The 15,445-nt window shown below is 40.9% G+C and overlaps 1 long non-coding RNA gene across 1 annotated transcript in view; it reads right to left on the reverse strand.

Moving 5' to 3' along the window:
- Nucleotides 1–11,039: 11,039 nt before the first annotated feature.
- The window catches only part of LOC113593040 (uncharacterized), a 39,129-nt gene continuing 34,723 nt past the window's right edge, over nt 11,040–15,445 (reverse strand). Inside the window, exon 3 of the long non-coding RNA XR_003413084.2 lies at nt 11,040–11,606. This is a non-coding gene — a long non-coding RNA (uncharacterized LOC113593040). The remainder of the gene's footprint in view (nt 11,607–15,445) is intronic.

Raw genomic sequence — 15,445 nt, forward strand, 5'->3', positions numbered from 1 at the left:
GGCACCCCTAAAAATGCTTTTAGATTCATTATCTTATATTCACTTCTCAAAATGATCTGAGGCAGACACAGCAAGCATTATCATTTTTGGTTTTGTTTTTAACTAGCTGATTTCTTGAAAAATACATTCATATATACAGTAACAAATTCAAGGACATAAATTGAAAATTCAGTCCCTCTTAACCTGCTCTGCCCCCAAGTCTCCTGAGTTATAACTACTCTTGGGGTTTTTCCATGTGACTTTTCAGAAATTGCAGTGCCCATCCTCGCACAATTCAATCTATCTGTGCCTTTTAAAAATGAATTCACACACCCAAGACCAGGCTCTTCCCTGCTCTCTGCCTAGCTTTTTTCAATTGGACATCTTCAATAAGAACATAGAGAGGCTGACCTCCTTCTTTGTTTGACAGTCTATCTAGTGATGGGCATTTAGGTTACATCCAGGTTTTTCTGTTATAAACAAAGCTAAGATAAGCAATACTAGCAAAAAATGATAAAGTGCTCAGAAAGTGTTTTTCAGGTGTATGAAGTCAGTTAATCCTCACAACTATTCTATGACATAGAAACTATCATTACTCCATTTCGGTAGAAATGGTAGAGCCCAGATTTGAATCCAGACAGTCTAACTCCAGAGCCCAAGCTCTTGACCAAGCACGCTGTACTGCCTCTCTGTGTTTTCTGTGCACAATTAGATCTGAGAAACCAGGAAACACAGCTGGGCAAGTGGACCACAGGGTTTGTGCTCACTGTTGCACAGCCAGCTCGTGGCAGAGTGGCACCAGACACCAGCCTCCCAATTCCCACACCCTTGCTCATGCCCCTACCCTCAGTGACATACCACTGCCTTCAGAATGTTGTCTCTTTGAATTCCTGAGAAGTTCTAAAGAAGACTTGAGATGTGAATGAAGAGTCTGCACTAAGCAGTGTGGGAGAGTCTCTCATAGATGTGGAGCGAGGGATGTTTGTTTCTCAGGGTGTTTGAACACTCAGATACTGCACTAGTAGATTCTGTAGTTCAAGCAAATGTTGCCCCAGAATATCTTTAACGTAAAAAATGTACTTTTTGAGTCGCAAGTCCAGAGGTAAGTTACACCAAATTTTACTCCATGTTACGACTCATTTTTGGCTATTACTACAAAGAAAAACTGATTAAATCATGAACGTGTAGACAAAAGAAAGTATGTCCAACTTAATCCTATGTAACGACTCGTTACCACAGAGAAAGCGGCATGGAACCAACATTCTCCCCCCAACTTGAGAATCACAGCTGCATTCTAAATCTGAAACCATCTTCCTAAGTGCTGGGCAGAACTTGAGAGTTGTAAGCAACACTATTTTTAAGCACCTCTTGCATTTAAAGAGTTTGAGAATCTCCCTCAGATCCTCACACCCTCCCTGCTCCTGCCCCCCTGATTATGAATGCCTCAGCTCAAAAGGCTGGAAGCCTCCTTAGAAACCAGGTAGGCCTCACATTGCCCAGGGCTTTACTGTTTTCCAATCACTTTGCCAATTATAAGTTCCTGTGACTGCCATGACACCATCTCCCCCGCCCCCCGCTACCCCACCCTGCCTTGACAGTGGGTACTTCATCTTCACAGCTAGGTGGATGGTGGTAATATTTAACTGAGAATGGAAGGATAGGGAAGGAACAAGATTGGGCGGAAAACTCAGAGTGTGATTTTATATTCCTAAAACCTGAGATGTCTGTGTGACATCCAAGTGGAAAGTACCAAGTACACACTTGGATACATGAGGCAGGAGCTCAAGGGAGTGGCCAGAACTGCAGACTTGGGGGCCATCTGTTTATAACTCATCTGGATGAATTCACCTGGAGAGGCTGGATAGTCAGAGAAGAGAACAGGGTCTGTGATGGAACCCTGAGGAATGCCAACATTTGAAAATTAGGTAGGGAAAGAAGAGGCAGTAGATGAAATTAAAAAGGAGCTACCAGAAATAGAGGAAGCTTATGATACCACACAATCCAGGAAAAGAGAGGGGTTCAAGAAGGAAGGGGTGGTCAACTGTTTGGAATGATGCTCAGAGGTGCAATAATTTGAGGACACAGAACTATCATCTCTCATTTCTCCCCATCAGCATTAAATCACAGAGGTACACAGCCTCAGGCCAGGGGTCTCAAGTTCAACAAAGCTACTCCTGAAAGCAAGCAGATGACTAGAGGCAGTAACTAAATATTTTGTCTGGTTTAGGAGACATCTTACTTGGCAATCCTTAGGTCTGAGTGCCTCCATTTACCTCGGTCTCTCTTTCGTACTTCTCTAAATTTATGTTCCCTTTCTTGTTGACTGTACTTCTGGCTCCAGTCCAAGTCCTTGATTTTCTTCTAGCCCCAAGAAAGCTATTTATTATATTAGTTTTCTAGGGTAATGTATTCGTGTTTCAGGGCTGCCATAACACATACCACAGACTGGGTTACTTAGAAATTTAAATCACTACTCTGGAGGCTGGAAGTCCCAGCCCAGGTGTCAGCAGGCTGGTTTCGTTCTGAGGCCTCTCTCCTTGGCTTGTAGATGGCTTTCTTCTCCCTGTGTTCCCACATGGTCTTCCTCTGTGAGTGTATCTATGTCCTAATTGCTTCTTATAAGGACACCAGTCATATTGAACTATAGCCCACCCTGATGACCTCATTTAACCTTAATGACCTCTTTAAAGGCCCTGTTTCCAAAAATAGTGAAATTCTGAGGTACTGGGCATTCTGACTTCAACATATGAATTTGGGGAGGACACAATGAATCCCATAACAAGTATTTTTTCTTTCCAGATCCTAGCCACAATTTAAGAATCTTACTGCCATAGGCCTACCCTTCCTGGGTGTCCGGGTCTCAGATCTATACAATTACTCAAATTCTAAATTCTGCCTCTTGATTTTCTGTCTTCTACTCATTGCTTCCTCTTTCATGTGACCTTTGAGCTTTCCTTGGTTATTTGTTGAGCCTTTGCTATGGTCACTTTAGTTTAAACTTGTTGCACTGTTGGCCTGCTGCACAGTAATTCATCAGGGGTATGTATACAGACTGGTCCCAGGAAAATGCAGATGATTGAAAGAATTAATAAATTACTGCTTTCCTGTATGCTCTTTCTCCTTCTGATTTATCCTACATAGCAGTGCCATAGTAACCTTCCTATTAGAACAGGTATCTTATATCTTCCCTACCCAAAAGCCACTGATAACTCTTCATGGCCAACAAAATCCAGCCTCATTTCAAATTCAAAATCCTGGGCAATCTGATCCCTACTCTGTGCACACCTCAGTCCTTTGCTGTTTGATAAGGGTGTCTCCTATGCCTTCCAAACTCTGGTTATTGACTCAAAACAGAATAGTCTGCCTGCAGTAATGTCCTTTTGTTTCCCCATCCTGTCCTCTCTTTTCAATGTCCAAGGCACTCTCCAAGCCTCAGCTCATCTGTAAAAAATATTTCCAGATTTCCCCTCTGCCTGGGGCATAATTAATCTCTCCTCTCCTCTTTTTTATATTTTGTATCTTATTATTGTATTCATTGCTGTTTGCTTTCTATTAGGGGTGTGCGTGTGTGTGCGTGTGTGTGTGTGTGTGCATTCCCCACCAGATCATGAGTCCTAGACAATAAGACCCCACAGTACCTAGGACACAGATCATGCTCAGTAAATGTACTACACTGAGCACCTGGGTGTTGGAAGTTCCAGCCTGGCTTCTATTCCAGGTTTGGCTGCCTATAACCTTGGGCAGGTCCCTAACTTCTGTTGGCCTCCCTTGCTTCATCTCTAAAATAAGAAAAATCATATCAGGGATGCTGTGAATTAATTATTTATCATTTTGAAAGTGCCTTGAGATCTTGAAAGATTGGCAATTCTATTTTTGTGGCATCTTTCTCACTAGTTGCAGTTCTTTTAAAAGAAACATGCAAAGGAGAGGCATGGACTGTTCAAAGAACAGTTTTTGCAAAACCAGAAATAATTATATCCTATATTTCAGACAAGGTCATCTTTTACCCTTTATAGAAAATGATGGAGTCTTGAAGAAACCTGCTTTTTCTACCAGTGAGTTTAAAGCGATTACAGTATTTATGTTGAATTAGAAAAAGATGAGTAAGGATTCTATCATGCAGAGAACAGAGATTTCCCTGAGGGAAGATATAAATGAAAAAAAAATTTAAAACATGCCAAATGTAAATGACCTTTACAGAAAGAAGCCTGCTGTTTATATGTACAGCCAAGGCCAGTAGTAGAAATACTTACTTGAGTGATATGTTCATTTCAGGAGGCTCAAGACATATCCAAAGTCAAGGGCAAAGGGAGCAAAGTCACTGATGTAATAATTCACCTTTCATACACATTAACTCACTCAATCCTCCCAATACTCCCAAGAGATACTCAGGGCAGATCTTACTAAACCTGTTTTATAGTTGAGGAAATTGCAAGCCAGTGCTGTTATGCAACTTATCCAAAGCAACTCTGTAAAGAGTGGATCCAGGACTCAACCTGACCTCTTGACCCAAGTCCAGGACTCCTCTGCCTCACCTCACTCCATCTTAGCCCTAGTGTCCAAAGCACTGCACACAGGATACCAGGCTGCTTGAGAAGGAAAAGATGGGGGCAAGGAGGGTGGGAAGACAGAGAACTGTCTAGGGGGCTTCAAGCCCCTGTTTCTGACCAGGTCCCTTGGCCACTCTGCATAGGCATCCACCTTTTCCCGCATGCTAGTGCTCTTGGTGCCTAAGTGAGCTTTACTTCCTTGATTTCCCTCCCCCTTCACCTCAGGCAGGGCTCCCTTCTCCTGCCAGGCTTCCACCGACTAGTTGCTGTGCAACAGGAACCTGAACGTACTGACAGCAACAGCATTAATGGTGTCAGGCCCCAATACACCCAGTGCATGAAAAGTACCATCTGGGGGGATATGGAGTTTGCACGCCCAGCAGCTTCCCCTGTGGCTCTCTGGAGAGAGGACTCGACACCTAGACACTGCAGCTTCTGCAGCCTGAGGGCCCTGAGGGCAGATCCTTCAAGAAATGTCCACAGTCCAGACACAAACATCTTGATTTTGTGTTCCTGCTGGCCAGCCTCCTGCTCCAAAAGCAAAAGTGAGTGAGGCCATCGAGGAAGGAGTTCAGGAGTCCCCTCCATCTCTCTCCCTTGTGCTCCCACAGCACTTTCCCAGCTCTTGCAACATTCCTCATCTTGGGCCTTGGGTTATGGTTCTCTGTGGACATGTCTTATTTCCCCTATTGGAGCATGAGCTTACCGAGAGCAGGAAAAATATTTACTGTGGTGGTAACGATAATGGAAAGCACTTTTTGTTGAATACATACTGAGTGGTAGGTGTGGTGCTAAACGCTTTCCATACCAGGTGTCATGAATCTTTGCAACAGCCTTATGAGACAGGTATCATTATTTTCATCCAGATTTTATAGCTAAGGAGATAGAGAAATGGAGAAATGATTTGTCCTACATGTCGCATCTAATAATCATCAAAGCCAGGACCAAGAGCGAGGTCTATCATTATCCTTCTTTGTAACCCCTTAATGAGCTGGTAGACCAATATGATGTTCATGGAGTTACAGTAGGACCTAGAAGTGCACTTACTAGGATGTCATAAATATTTACTTAATTTAAGAAAGCTGCTGTATGGTTTAATTTGGAAGACAAATAATAATAGCTAACATTTTCATTGCCAGGACCTGTACTCAGTCTCTCCCCAACTTCACCTTATTTTTCTCCCCCAAAGCAAAACATCTTTCTTTACTTTTCTTTCCATTTATTTATTGAAGAAACTGGGTCACTGAGCTCATCTCACAGAGTTTCCTCACTACTGGATTTTGTCAATTGTATTATGTAATCCTCATAACAATCATATGATTAATCTTACAAGGTAGGTACTGCTATCATTGACAATTGGCAGATGAGAAAAACATGGCCCAGAATGATGGAACTTTTGCGTAAGGTGACATAGGAAGTGGTGAGAACACAAATCTGGGTCTCACTGACTATAAGGCCTGCACTCCTAACCACCAAGTCAGACAGCCCCTAAGCTGTCACCAAACGGATATCAATCTCTCTGCTATAACTCATCTTACCACTTACACTGAGAAACAAAAATTAAAGTAGAATAGCGTATAGATATTTTATGTTCACTTGCAAATTTTATGAGGATCATAACTTAATATTTGACATTTGACTAAAGAGGCATAGCATACACGATTCTCTAAAATGATAAACTTAGAAAGTTTTCATTAATAAATCAAAGACTTACAGGGCTTTTTTCTTTACAAAGTTCTTTAGCTCAGAAGTTAAAAAGGTAAAATATAGAAGTTCAAAAAAGATTTAGATAAAATAATAGATCCACAGTGGCTTATGAAAGGAAGCCAAGGATATTTGTGATAAATATCCCATTTTTAAAAATTGTAAATAGGGGTACCTGGGGGCTCAGTCAGTTGAGTGTTCAACTCTTGATTTCAGCTCAGGTCATGATCCCAGAGTCATGGGATCGAGCCCTGCATTGGGCTCTGCACTGAGTGTAGAGCCTTCTTTGGATTCTCTCTCTCTCCCTCTGCCCATCAACACTGTATGCTCTCTCTCTCTAAAATAAAATAATTTGGGGGGTGCCTGTGTGGCTCAGTCGGTTAAGCATCCAACTTCAGCTCAGGTCATGATCTCGCGGTCCATGGGTTCGAGCCCCGCGTCGGGCTCTGTGCTGACAGCTCAGAGCCTGGAGCCTGTTTCAGATTCTGTGTCTCCCTCTCACTCTGACCCTCCCCTGTTCATGCTTTGTCTCACTCTGTCTCAAAAATAAATAAACGTTAAAAAAATTTTTTTAATAAAATAATTTTTTTTAATTGTAGGGGCACCTGGGTGCCTCAGTCAGTTACGCATCCGACTCTTGATTTCAGCTCAGGTCATGATCTGATGGATTGTGAGTTCAAGTCCCACATTGGGCTCTGCACTGACAGTGTGGAGCCTGCTTGGGATTCTCTCTCTCCCTCTCTCTGCCCCTCCCCCACTCATGCTTGCTCTCTCTGCCTCTCTCTCTCTAAAAATAAATAAAACTTTTTTAAAAATTGTAAATAAAAGTAATAAACACCTATTATTGAACATTTAGGGAAATTTTGAAACTACAAAGAAAATAAAAGCCACCTACCATGGTCTTGCCCTCAAATCTCTCCCTTTTTGAGGTTGACAGGAAAAGCAGCCAGTGTCTTCCACAGTATGTGACCACAGAGGTGAAGTCTGGTCTGCAGGTAGCAAGAGTCTGATTCCTACTGTAGAATGTCTGAACAATGTTTCAGAAGGGATAGATCATATGTCCACAGACCCTGCAGTGGGGAGACATTTGAGATAAGAAATAAAGTATCTAGTGCTAATGGGGTAAGAGTCATAAAACCTGGAATTAAAATCTGGGAAAAACACAAATAATAAAATACAGATACTGATACTTGTAAGAATGAAATGGAAAAAATGAAGTGTAGATTAAAAATGATATGGGTTTATAGTTTAAATGAGTTCCAGTAGTTAATACTTCCATTTAAAAAAAAATGTTTTAATGTTTACTTACTTTTGAGAGAGAGAGACAGAGTGCAATGGGAGAGGGGCAGAGAGAGAGGGAGACACCGAATCCGAAGCAGGCTCCAGGCTCTGAGCTGTCAACACAGAGCCTGATGTGGGGCTTGAACCCACAAATTGTGAGATCATGACCTGAGCCAAGTCAGACACTCAACTGACTGAGCCACACAGGCACCCTAAAATACTTTCATTTTTAAAGACAGAGATGTTGACCCTTGTAAGAGGAGGTCAGTCACAGGATGAAATGGAACCTAAGAAACTAAGCCACAAATGATTTCTAAACAGACAAAAGACCTCTCCCAAAGATACTAAGCCACGGTTAATAATGCCACAGCTAAGACTGTGCACCAGCCACTCCCTGGGCTAGCCACTGCAGACCATTCCTGGCCTTCCCCCTGCCCAGCACTTCACTCTTGTCTCACTGCTGTTCCAGTGTGCCCAGGCTGCTTCAGGCAGGTTTCCATTGGCATTGATAGAAGAGCTGAATTCAGAACCTTGCTACTCAAAGTGTGGTTCCTGGACCGGCAACACCAACATCATCTGCATTTTAACAAGATCCTCAGCTATGTGATCATCTTCTCTCGGGATGATGATTCCTGACTTGAGGCCCTGACAGTCTTGGGAAAACATCATCCAATTTCTTCAATCCAGACCTCAAGCCCCCTTTTCTCCAGTGGCATGTGACCCAGCCTGGCTACATTGACCAAACCATTTTATAGGACACTCGTGCTGGGGATATAGCATGAACAAAACAGAAAACACCCTCTATTCCCCTACATTTTGGATGAGGGACATAAACTGATAATAAATAGCTAAAAAATGAAACACAAACAACAATCAAAAAAAAAAACAAACCTAGCTTTCTGGGGTGCCTGGGGGTGGCTCAGTCGTTAAGCATCTGACTTTGGCTGAGGTCATGATCTCTTAGTTCATGAGTTTGAGTCCCATATCTGGTGAGCTCATGCCCCACTTCTCTCTCTATCTCTCTCTCTCTCTCTCTCTCTCTGTCTCTCTCTCTCTCTGCTCCTCACTCGTTTGCACTCTCTCTAAATAAATAAATACATACATACAAACAACACCTAGTTTTCTGCAAGTTCACCTCTCCTCAGGCACCAAGGTCAGGCCTGGGGCCCTCTGTGTGGAGATCTACTACCACTGGCTTGATGTGCACCTCCACCCTCTCTCTGCCTGCCAATGAAGGAAATAGGCCTTGTTGACCCCCATGCTAAGAGCTGGCATAAATGATCAGTGTCCGACAGTTCCCTAGGCAGATGGAAACAGTTTGACATTACCCTGCAACTGGCCCTTCTCCAAACGTAATTCCTTCTGGAGATAGTCACGTTTTTAAAGTTAACCACATGCACATCTGTAATATAACCTGTGGTGCTTATTATGTTATTTAATGAGCGGGGCGTAACAGATCAGAGTTTTATAGAGAGACCTAATAAGCAGGCCTACTTATTTTTTCCAGTCGCAAGACTGCTCTGCAGGCTCCTTTGCTGACCTCCCTTAGGTCACTTCCACACTCACAAGAGCCATGAACCTAGGAGAGAGAGGCAGGCGTCTCTTAGAAGCCAAAGTGACAGCAGGCTCAGCTCTCAGTCAGTCTAATTTTAAAATTGGGCTTACCACAGGGGCACCTGGCTGGCTCAGTTGGAAGAGCATAAGACTCCATTCTTGATCTTGGGGTTGTGAGTTTGAGCCCCATGTGGGGTGTAGAGATTACTTAAATAAATAAAACTTTAAAAAAATTGGGACTGGGATGCCTGGGTGGGTCAGTGGTTAAGCATCCAACTTCAGTTCAGGTCATGATCTCACGGTTCATGGGTTCGAGCCTCACATCGGAATCAGTGCTAACAGTTAAGTGCCTGGAGCCTGCTTTGAATTCTGCTTTGGATTCTCTCTCTCTCTCTGCCTCTCCCCCACTGATACTCTGTCTCTGTCTCTCAAAAATAAATAAACATGAAAAAATTGTTTTAAATTGGGGCTTACCACAGTTCACTTTTTAGAAGTTTTATTATCATTATTTTTGTTCAGGCAAAACACTCAACATAAAATAATTTGAAGACTTTCTATCAAGAGAGAAGAAAAGCAGACTATGAGCAAAATGGAGCCAAGTAGAAAAGGGAAAGAAGTGAGGGAACTTTTCTTCACCAACACAAGGGAAGTCTTAACTCAGAAGCCTGCTTCAGCCAGAATGAAAGAACAGTCTCTCTTTCTCTCTCCCTCGTAATGCTGGCCCAATTTACTTTTAAAAATTCTGTAGCCTGGTATGTTTACAGAAATCCACTCAGGCATACATAGTTATATTTCTTTCTTCTAGAAAGATTTTTATTTTTATGGTTTCAAAAAATATACCTGTCATGCCTAGGCCTAAATGAAATAACTATTTACATTCCTTTAGTGCTCCTAATCTTTACACACACACACACACACACACACACACACACACACACACTTTTTACATGTTTCTTTCACTGAATATGCACAATTTTGTGTTCTACATTTGTTTTTCTGAGAGAGAGAGACAGCATGAACAGGGGAGGGGCAGAGAAAGAGAGAGAGAATCCCAAACAGGCTCCACACTGTCAGCACGCAGCCCGACTCAGGGCTCAATCCCATGACTCTGGAGTCATGACATGAGATGAATCAAGAGTCAGACACTCAACCGACTGAGCCACCCAGGAGCCCCAAAAATTTTTATTTTAAAGTGATTAAATTATTATAAAACGGAGTTCCCAGTATTGCTTCAAGTGGAATATCTGCTTTATTTCGTTTCTGGGTTAAAAGATGCTACTGAAACTTCATGGAGTCATAATCTCCCTAGTTGTCTGCTATTGCCCTTTGCTCTATGTCCTTCATGCAGTATTTCTAAAAATGAAATGCCAATGTGAACTTTACAGGAGAAAGATGTTTCTTAATAGATTTCAAACAGAGAAAATTGAAACTATGACGCCAATGGTACAGAAGAACAATCAATTCCAATTATCTTGAACCAGAGGGAAAGTCAGCAGTGGTGTTGGTGACTAAGGGATTTCACAATCCAAAGAAACCAAGGAGATTTTTAGAAGCACAGAGGTAAAATAAAGAGGTTTTTGGAGACAGCAGGAAAGCTGTCTTTTGCCTAGATCTTGTTAAACTACCTCTATCAATTAAAAGCATTAACCTCCCCACCTTATTCTCTTTACAGATAAAATATGTAGGAAAAAGGAAATACTGAACAAGTTACTCTTCACTGTTGTCCAAGAAATAATATGACAAATGATGCTCTAGGTCCCCTGGGACTTCTGCATAACAGAAAGGAGTAAAGAGCCAAGCTTTAAGTATTATGCCGTGTTCAAGACAAGACACTTACTATCAAAATTGTTTAATATGGTGAATTAAAACTGTGTGTTTATTTATTTATTTATTTATTCACTTTTATTGTTTTTAAGATGCCTGGGGTTCTTTTTTTTTTTTAAGTTTATTTATTTTGAGAGAGAGAGAGAAAGCACACACATACGCGTGGGGGGGGGGGGCGGGGGAGAGAGAGGGGGAGAGAGAATCCCAACCAGGGAGCCTGACACAGGACTCAAATCCACGAGCCATGAGATTGTGACCTGAACTGAAACCAAGAGACAGACACTTAACTGACTCAATCACCCAGCCTCTCCAAACTGCATATTTTAAAAGGAGAGCAAAAAACAGTATAAAAACCAGCCCCAAATTTACCAAAAAACAAACCAAACTAGGAAGTTGAAAACACTAATGCTATTGTATCATTGTCTACTGTGCTTAACAAATGACCCCAAAACTTGGTGACTTAAAACAATATTTATTTCCATGGTTTTTGTGAGTCAAGAACCTGGTAGCAGCTTAGTTGGGTGGTTCTGGCTCAGGACTTTCCTTCTGAAGACTTGACTGGGGCTGGAGGATCCTCTTCCAAACTCACCCATTAGCCTAATAGCCATTGTCTAACTCCTCACTGGCTGTTCACAGAATCATAAAATGGAGACTTCCATCGGACTGCTTTGTGTCCTCACCATAGGGCAGTTGGCTTCCTTCAGAGTAAATGATCTGAGAAAGAGCACAAGAAGAAAATTAGGATGACTTTCATGACCTGGACAAATACCTTCACTTCTACAGTATTATACTTATTAGAAGACAGTCATTGAGTCCAGTCCATGCTCAAAGTGAGGGGACTTCACCTCTGCCTTTTAGGAAGAGGCTGTCAAAGATTTTGTGGATACATTTTTAAACCACTGTACAATAAGCTTTTAAAACTAAGGAATTGGGGGTATAGTAGGGACACCATCTTCTAGAATAGCGGAGAAGCTGGATACACAAGAAAGCTCTGCACCCAACTTCATTGCCACCCCCAGAAACTGGAGAAGAGTCAACAAAATCCTGACCGTTCTCACTAATACTCCCAAATCTGAAGAGAGATCTATAGGGAATATGTATGTATCTCTCTTTGATCTTCTGACTGAGGAATAATAGGAATGGATATGGAGAGAAAAAATACAGAAAACAACAACAACATTACTGACTCTCTCTCTGGAAAGTATTAAAGGCTCCAGGGTTCTAGACTGAATTGGAGAAACAACCCCAAACCCAAGGGTATCTATCAACACTGTTGGTGCTCCACTCACACCCCACCCCCAGCATTCACAATTACTATGTTTGCTTTTCAGGCTTCCAGTTCCAAGCATCTCCAACCCTCTGGGGGCTTTTCTGACCAGCAAGGCTTACTTAGCCTCTTGTAAGGCAGGCAGGAAGTACTTGGGAATTAATGACTCCTCCTAGCAAAGTTCAACCAGTGACTTGACAACAGGTGGGATAAATATCCAATTCTTTCACTCCTTATTATGCTAACTCTGGTATGTGTTCTATGCAGTCTATCAGAGTTCCCTGGTGGAATTGAGCTCCTGATGGCTGCTTGAGTGCTCTACTCCATAGCATGCTCTGGCTTCCTCCACTTACTGGCTTCCTTTCCTTCCCTTCCTCACTTTTCCACTTCCTTACCAGTGCTTCCTGGGGTCGTCTCCCAAATAAACCACTTCTACTCATTTCCTTGCCTTGGGTTGAGCTTTTGTGGAAACCCAACCCACAAACCATGAACCACTGAAAAGAATAGAATATACACTCAGATGAAAAGTATGAACTGTGGCATAGAACAATTCATAAAATCCCAAAAGAAAGAGTAGAACCCAGGTAGTGTCAAAGAGAACATATTCATCATTATCTGTAGTATGATTCTATTTTATAAAAGTACTCTTCTCTTGCTCCCCATCCACCCAACCAGCCATCTACCATCCATCTCTTATTCCCCTATCTATAGAGATGCATAAAAAGATGTCTAAAATCATGCTTTTTTAATGTTAAGTTTAATTATCTCTAGATGGTGCAACCTGAGGTGTTTTTAACCTTTACTTTTGTCCTTTTCTACAGGGTACACATTCTATAAAATAAGCATCTTCCATTTTTACAAAAACAATAATGATTTTTATTCTTTAAAAAACAAAGACTACAGACAAATACGCTAGGAGGTGAACCAGAGTAGTTCATTCTAGATGGTGTGAGTATACATTTTCTTCTATGACTTTTTATATTTTTAGTGAGAAATGATTTTCTCTTCCTCATCTCTACCAAATCAGTAATGTGTTTTTAAATTGAAAATACAGTGTTGATGAAAGGCAGCAAAATAAGTTGTATATATTACAGAGCAGGGAGGAGGATACTGGAGAGCTGTAAATTGGTAAGTTGGTAAAACCTTTCAGGAAGGTAAATTAACAATATAAATCAGAGGCTTTAAAAATATCTATGCTTTTGATCTGGTAATTCTGCTTCTACATATATAGCCTAAGGCAGTGTTTCCCAACACTGGGTCCCAGCATCAGAATCACATGGGCCTCTCTAAAGATGTCTGAATCAATATCTCTGATTCGGACTGAGATATGAGAATCTGGCTATAACAAGATCTCCTGATAATTCTTATATACACTAAAGCTTAAGCCCTACTGGCCTGAGCAAATGAGATTCATTCATTAATGCTTACTGAGTCCCTATTAAGAATCAGGCTCAATTCTATGCACTGGGGACACATCTGTAAATCTATAAACAACACAGAAAAAGTCATTGTGCTCATGGAGCTTATCTTTTTTACTCAAAAATTTTATATCAGTATATTCATTATAGTATTATTTATGATAAATACCATAGGAAATTCTCAGTGATATTCAAAGAATGGCATGGGAAGCTATTCACCATGTGTTGTCAGAGGAAAATAGTCATGATCCCTTCTTAAAAATATACACATGTATTGATAAAAAAGAGTAAAGGGAAATATATACACAAGAATGTTAATCTTTATGGGGCAACTGGCTGGCTCAGTTGGTAGGATATGTCACCTCTTAATCTCAGGGTTGTGTGTTCAAGCCCCACATTGCAGGTGGAGCCTACTTAAAAAAATGTGTGTGTGTGTGTGTGTGTGTGTGTGTGTACATACATACACACACATAATCTTTATTTTCTCTGAAAAATAGTATTATAGGTTATTTTTATTTATACTTTTTGGTATTTTCTAAATTTCTGGAATAAACATAAATAACTGACATAATAAAAAGAATATATAATGTTGAAAAAATTTATTTAAACACCAGGGGAGGGGCGCCTGGGTGGCGCAGTCGGTTAAGCGTCCGACTTCAGCCAGGTCACGATCTCGCAGTCCGTGAGTTCGAGCCCCGTGTCGGGCTCTGGGCTGATGGCTCAGAGCCTGGAGCCTGTTTCCGACTCTGTGTCTCCCTCTCTCTCTGCCCCTCCCCCGTTCATGCTCTGTCTCTCTCTGTCCCAAAAATAGATAAACGTTGAAAAAAAAAATTTTAAACACCAGGGGAAATGCAAAATTTCCCTATGCTAGGTCGATCTTTTAAAATATGTTCTGATTTAACAATATCAGTACACAGTTACTCTTATTTATGAACTGAACCCTAGAACTTTTGATTCCATTTTGGGGGCTGTTCATTTCCTATTTCAGGTTTAAGGAGATGAGCTTTCAAGTGTTTTGTGTTTGGCTAGCTGATGAACCCTAAGTACTGTCTAGCTGTAACAAATGGAGAGCTCAAGAAGATTCTTTCTTCTTAAATTTTACACAGTTGTTGCTTTTTCTGGATTTCAAATATAATACATAATTTTCATATAAGAATATTAAGAAAAATATAAAATATAGAAAGAGAAAATTAGCCACTCCCCCAACCCCAAGAAAACCATTTTAAAGGACTAGATTATATTCTTTTGGATTATATTTCCATGTATGAAATACATGTGTTACATGCACACATACACACACACACACACACACATATATATATGTAATTTTATTTGCTTTAATCCTTTACATTCTGTTTTGGGTCACACTATTACCTTCTACCAAATATCATAGCCATCTTTCTATAAGAAGACATGGGCACTTCATCTTTGTAATGGCTATATAAATTACATTGGATGGACATATGTTGATTTATTTAAAGAATTATCATTTAATCTTTCTTATGTTACATTTTATAACTGATGATTATTGCTAATTATATAAGAAATCTACTGATTTGACATGCTTATAGTTATAGCTGGCTTCCTTATTCCTACCTCTCATTGGACCTAATTGCTTTTCTTTTGATTGTCTTAAAATTCCTAGGAAGACAATCATATCATTTAGAGATCATGACACTTTTGTATCTTCTCAATACTTCTCATCCTTTTTCTTCCTGTTGTCTTATGCTTTGGCTAAGACCTCCAGAAGAATAAGTATCACTGAGCATGTCCAGCTATGTAATTTAGGTAAAAGTTGATCTTTTGGGTTCTAGAACGATTTAGAAAGATGGTTATCTAATTAACCTATGTAGACCTGGCCTGAGTGG

This window comes from Acinonyx jubatus, chromosome A1 (assembly GCF_027475565.1).
Source record: "Acinonyx jubatus isolate Ajub_Pintada_27869175 chromosome A1, VMU_Ajub_asm_v1.0, whole genome shotgun sequence".
NCBI classification, from domain to species: domain Eukaryota; kingdom Metazoa; phylum Chordata; class Mammalia; order Carnivora; family Felidae; genus Acinonyx; species Acinonyx jubatus.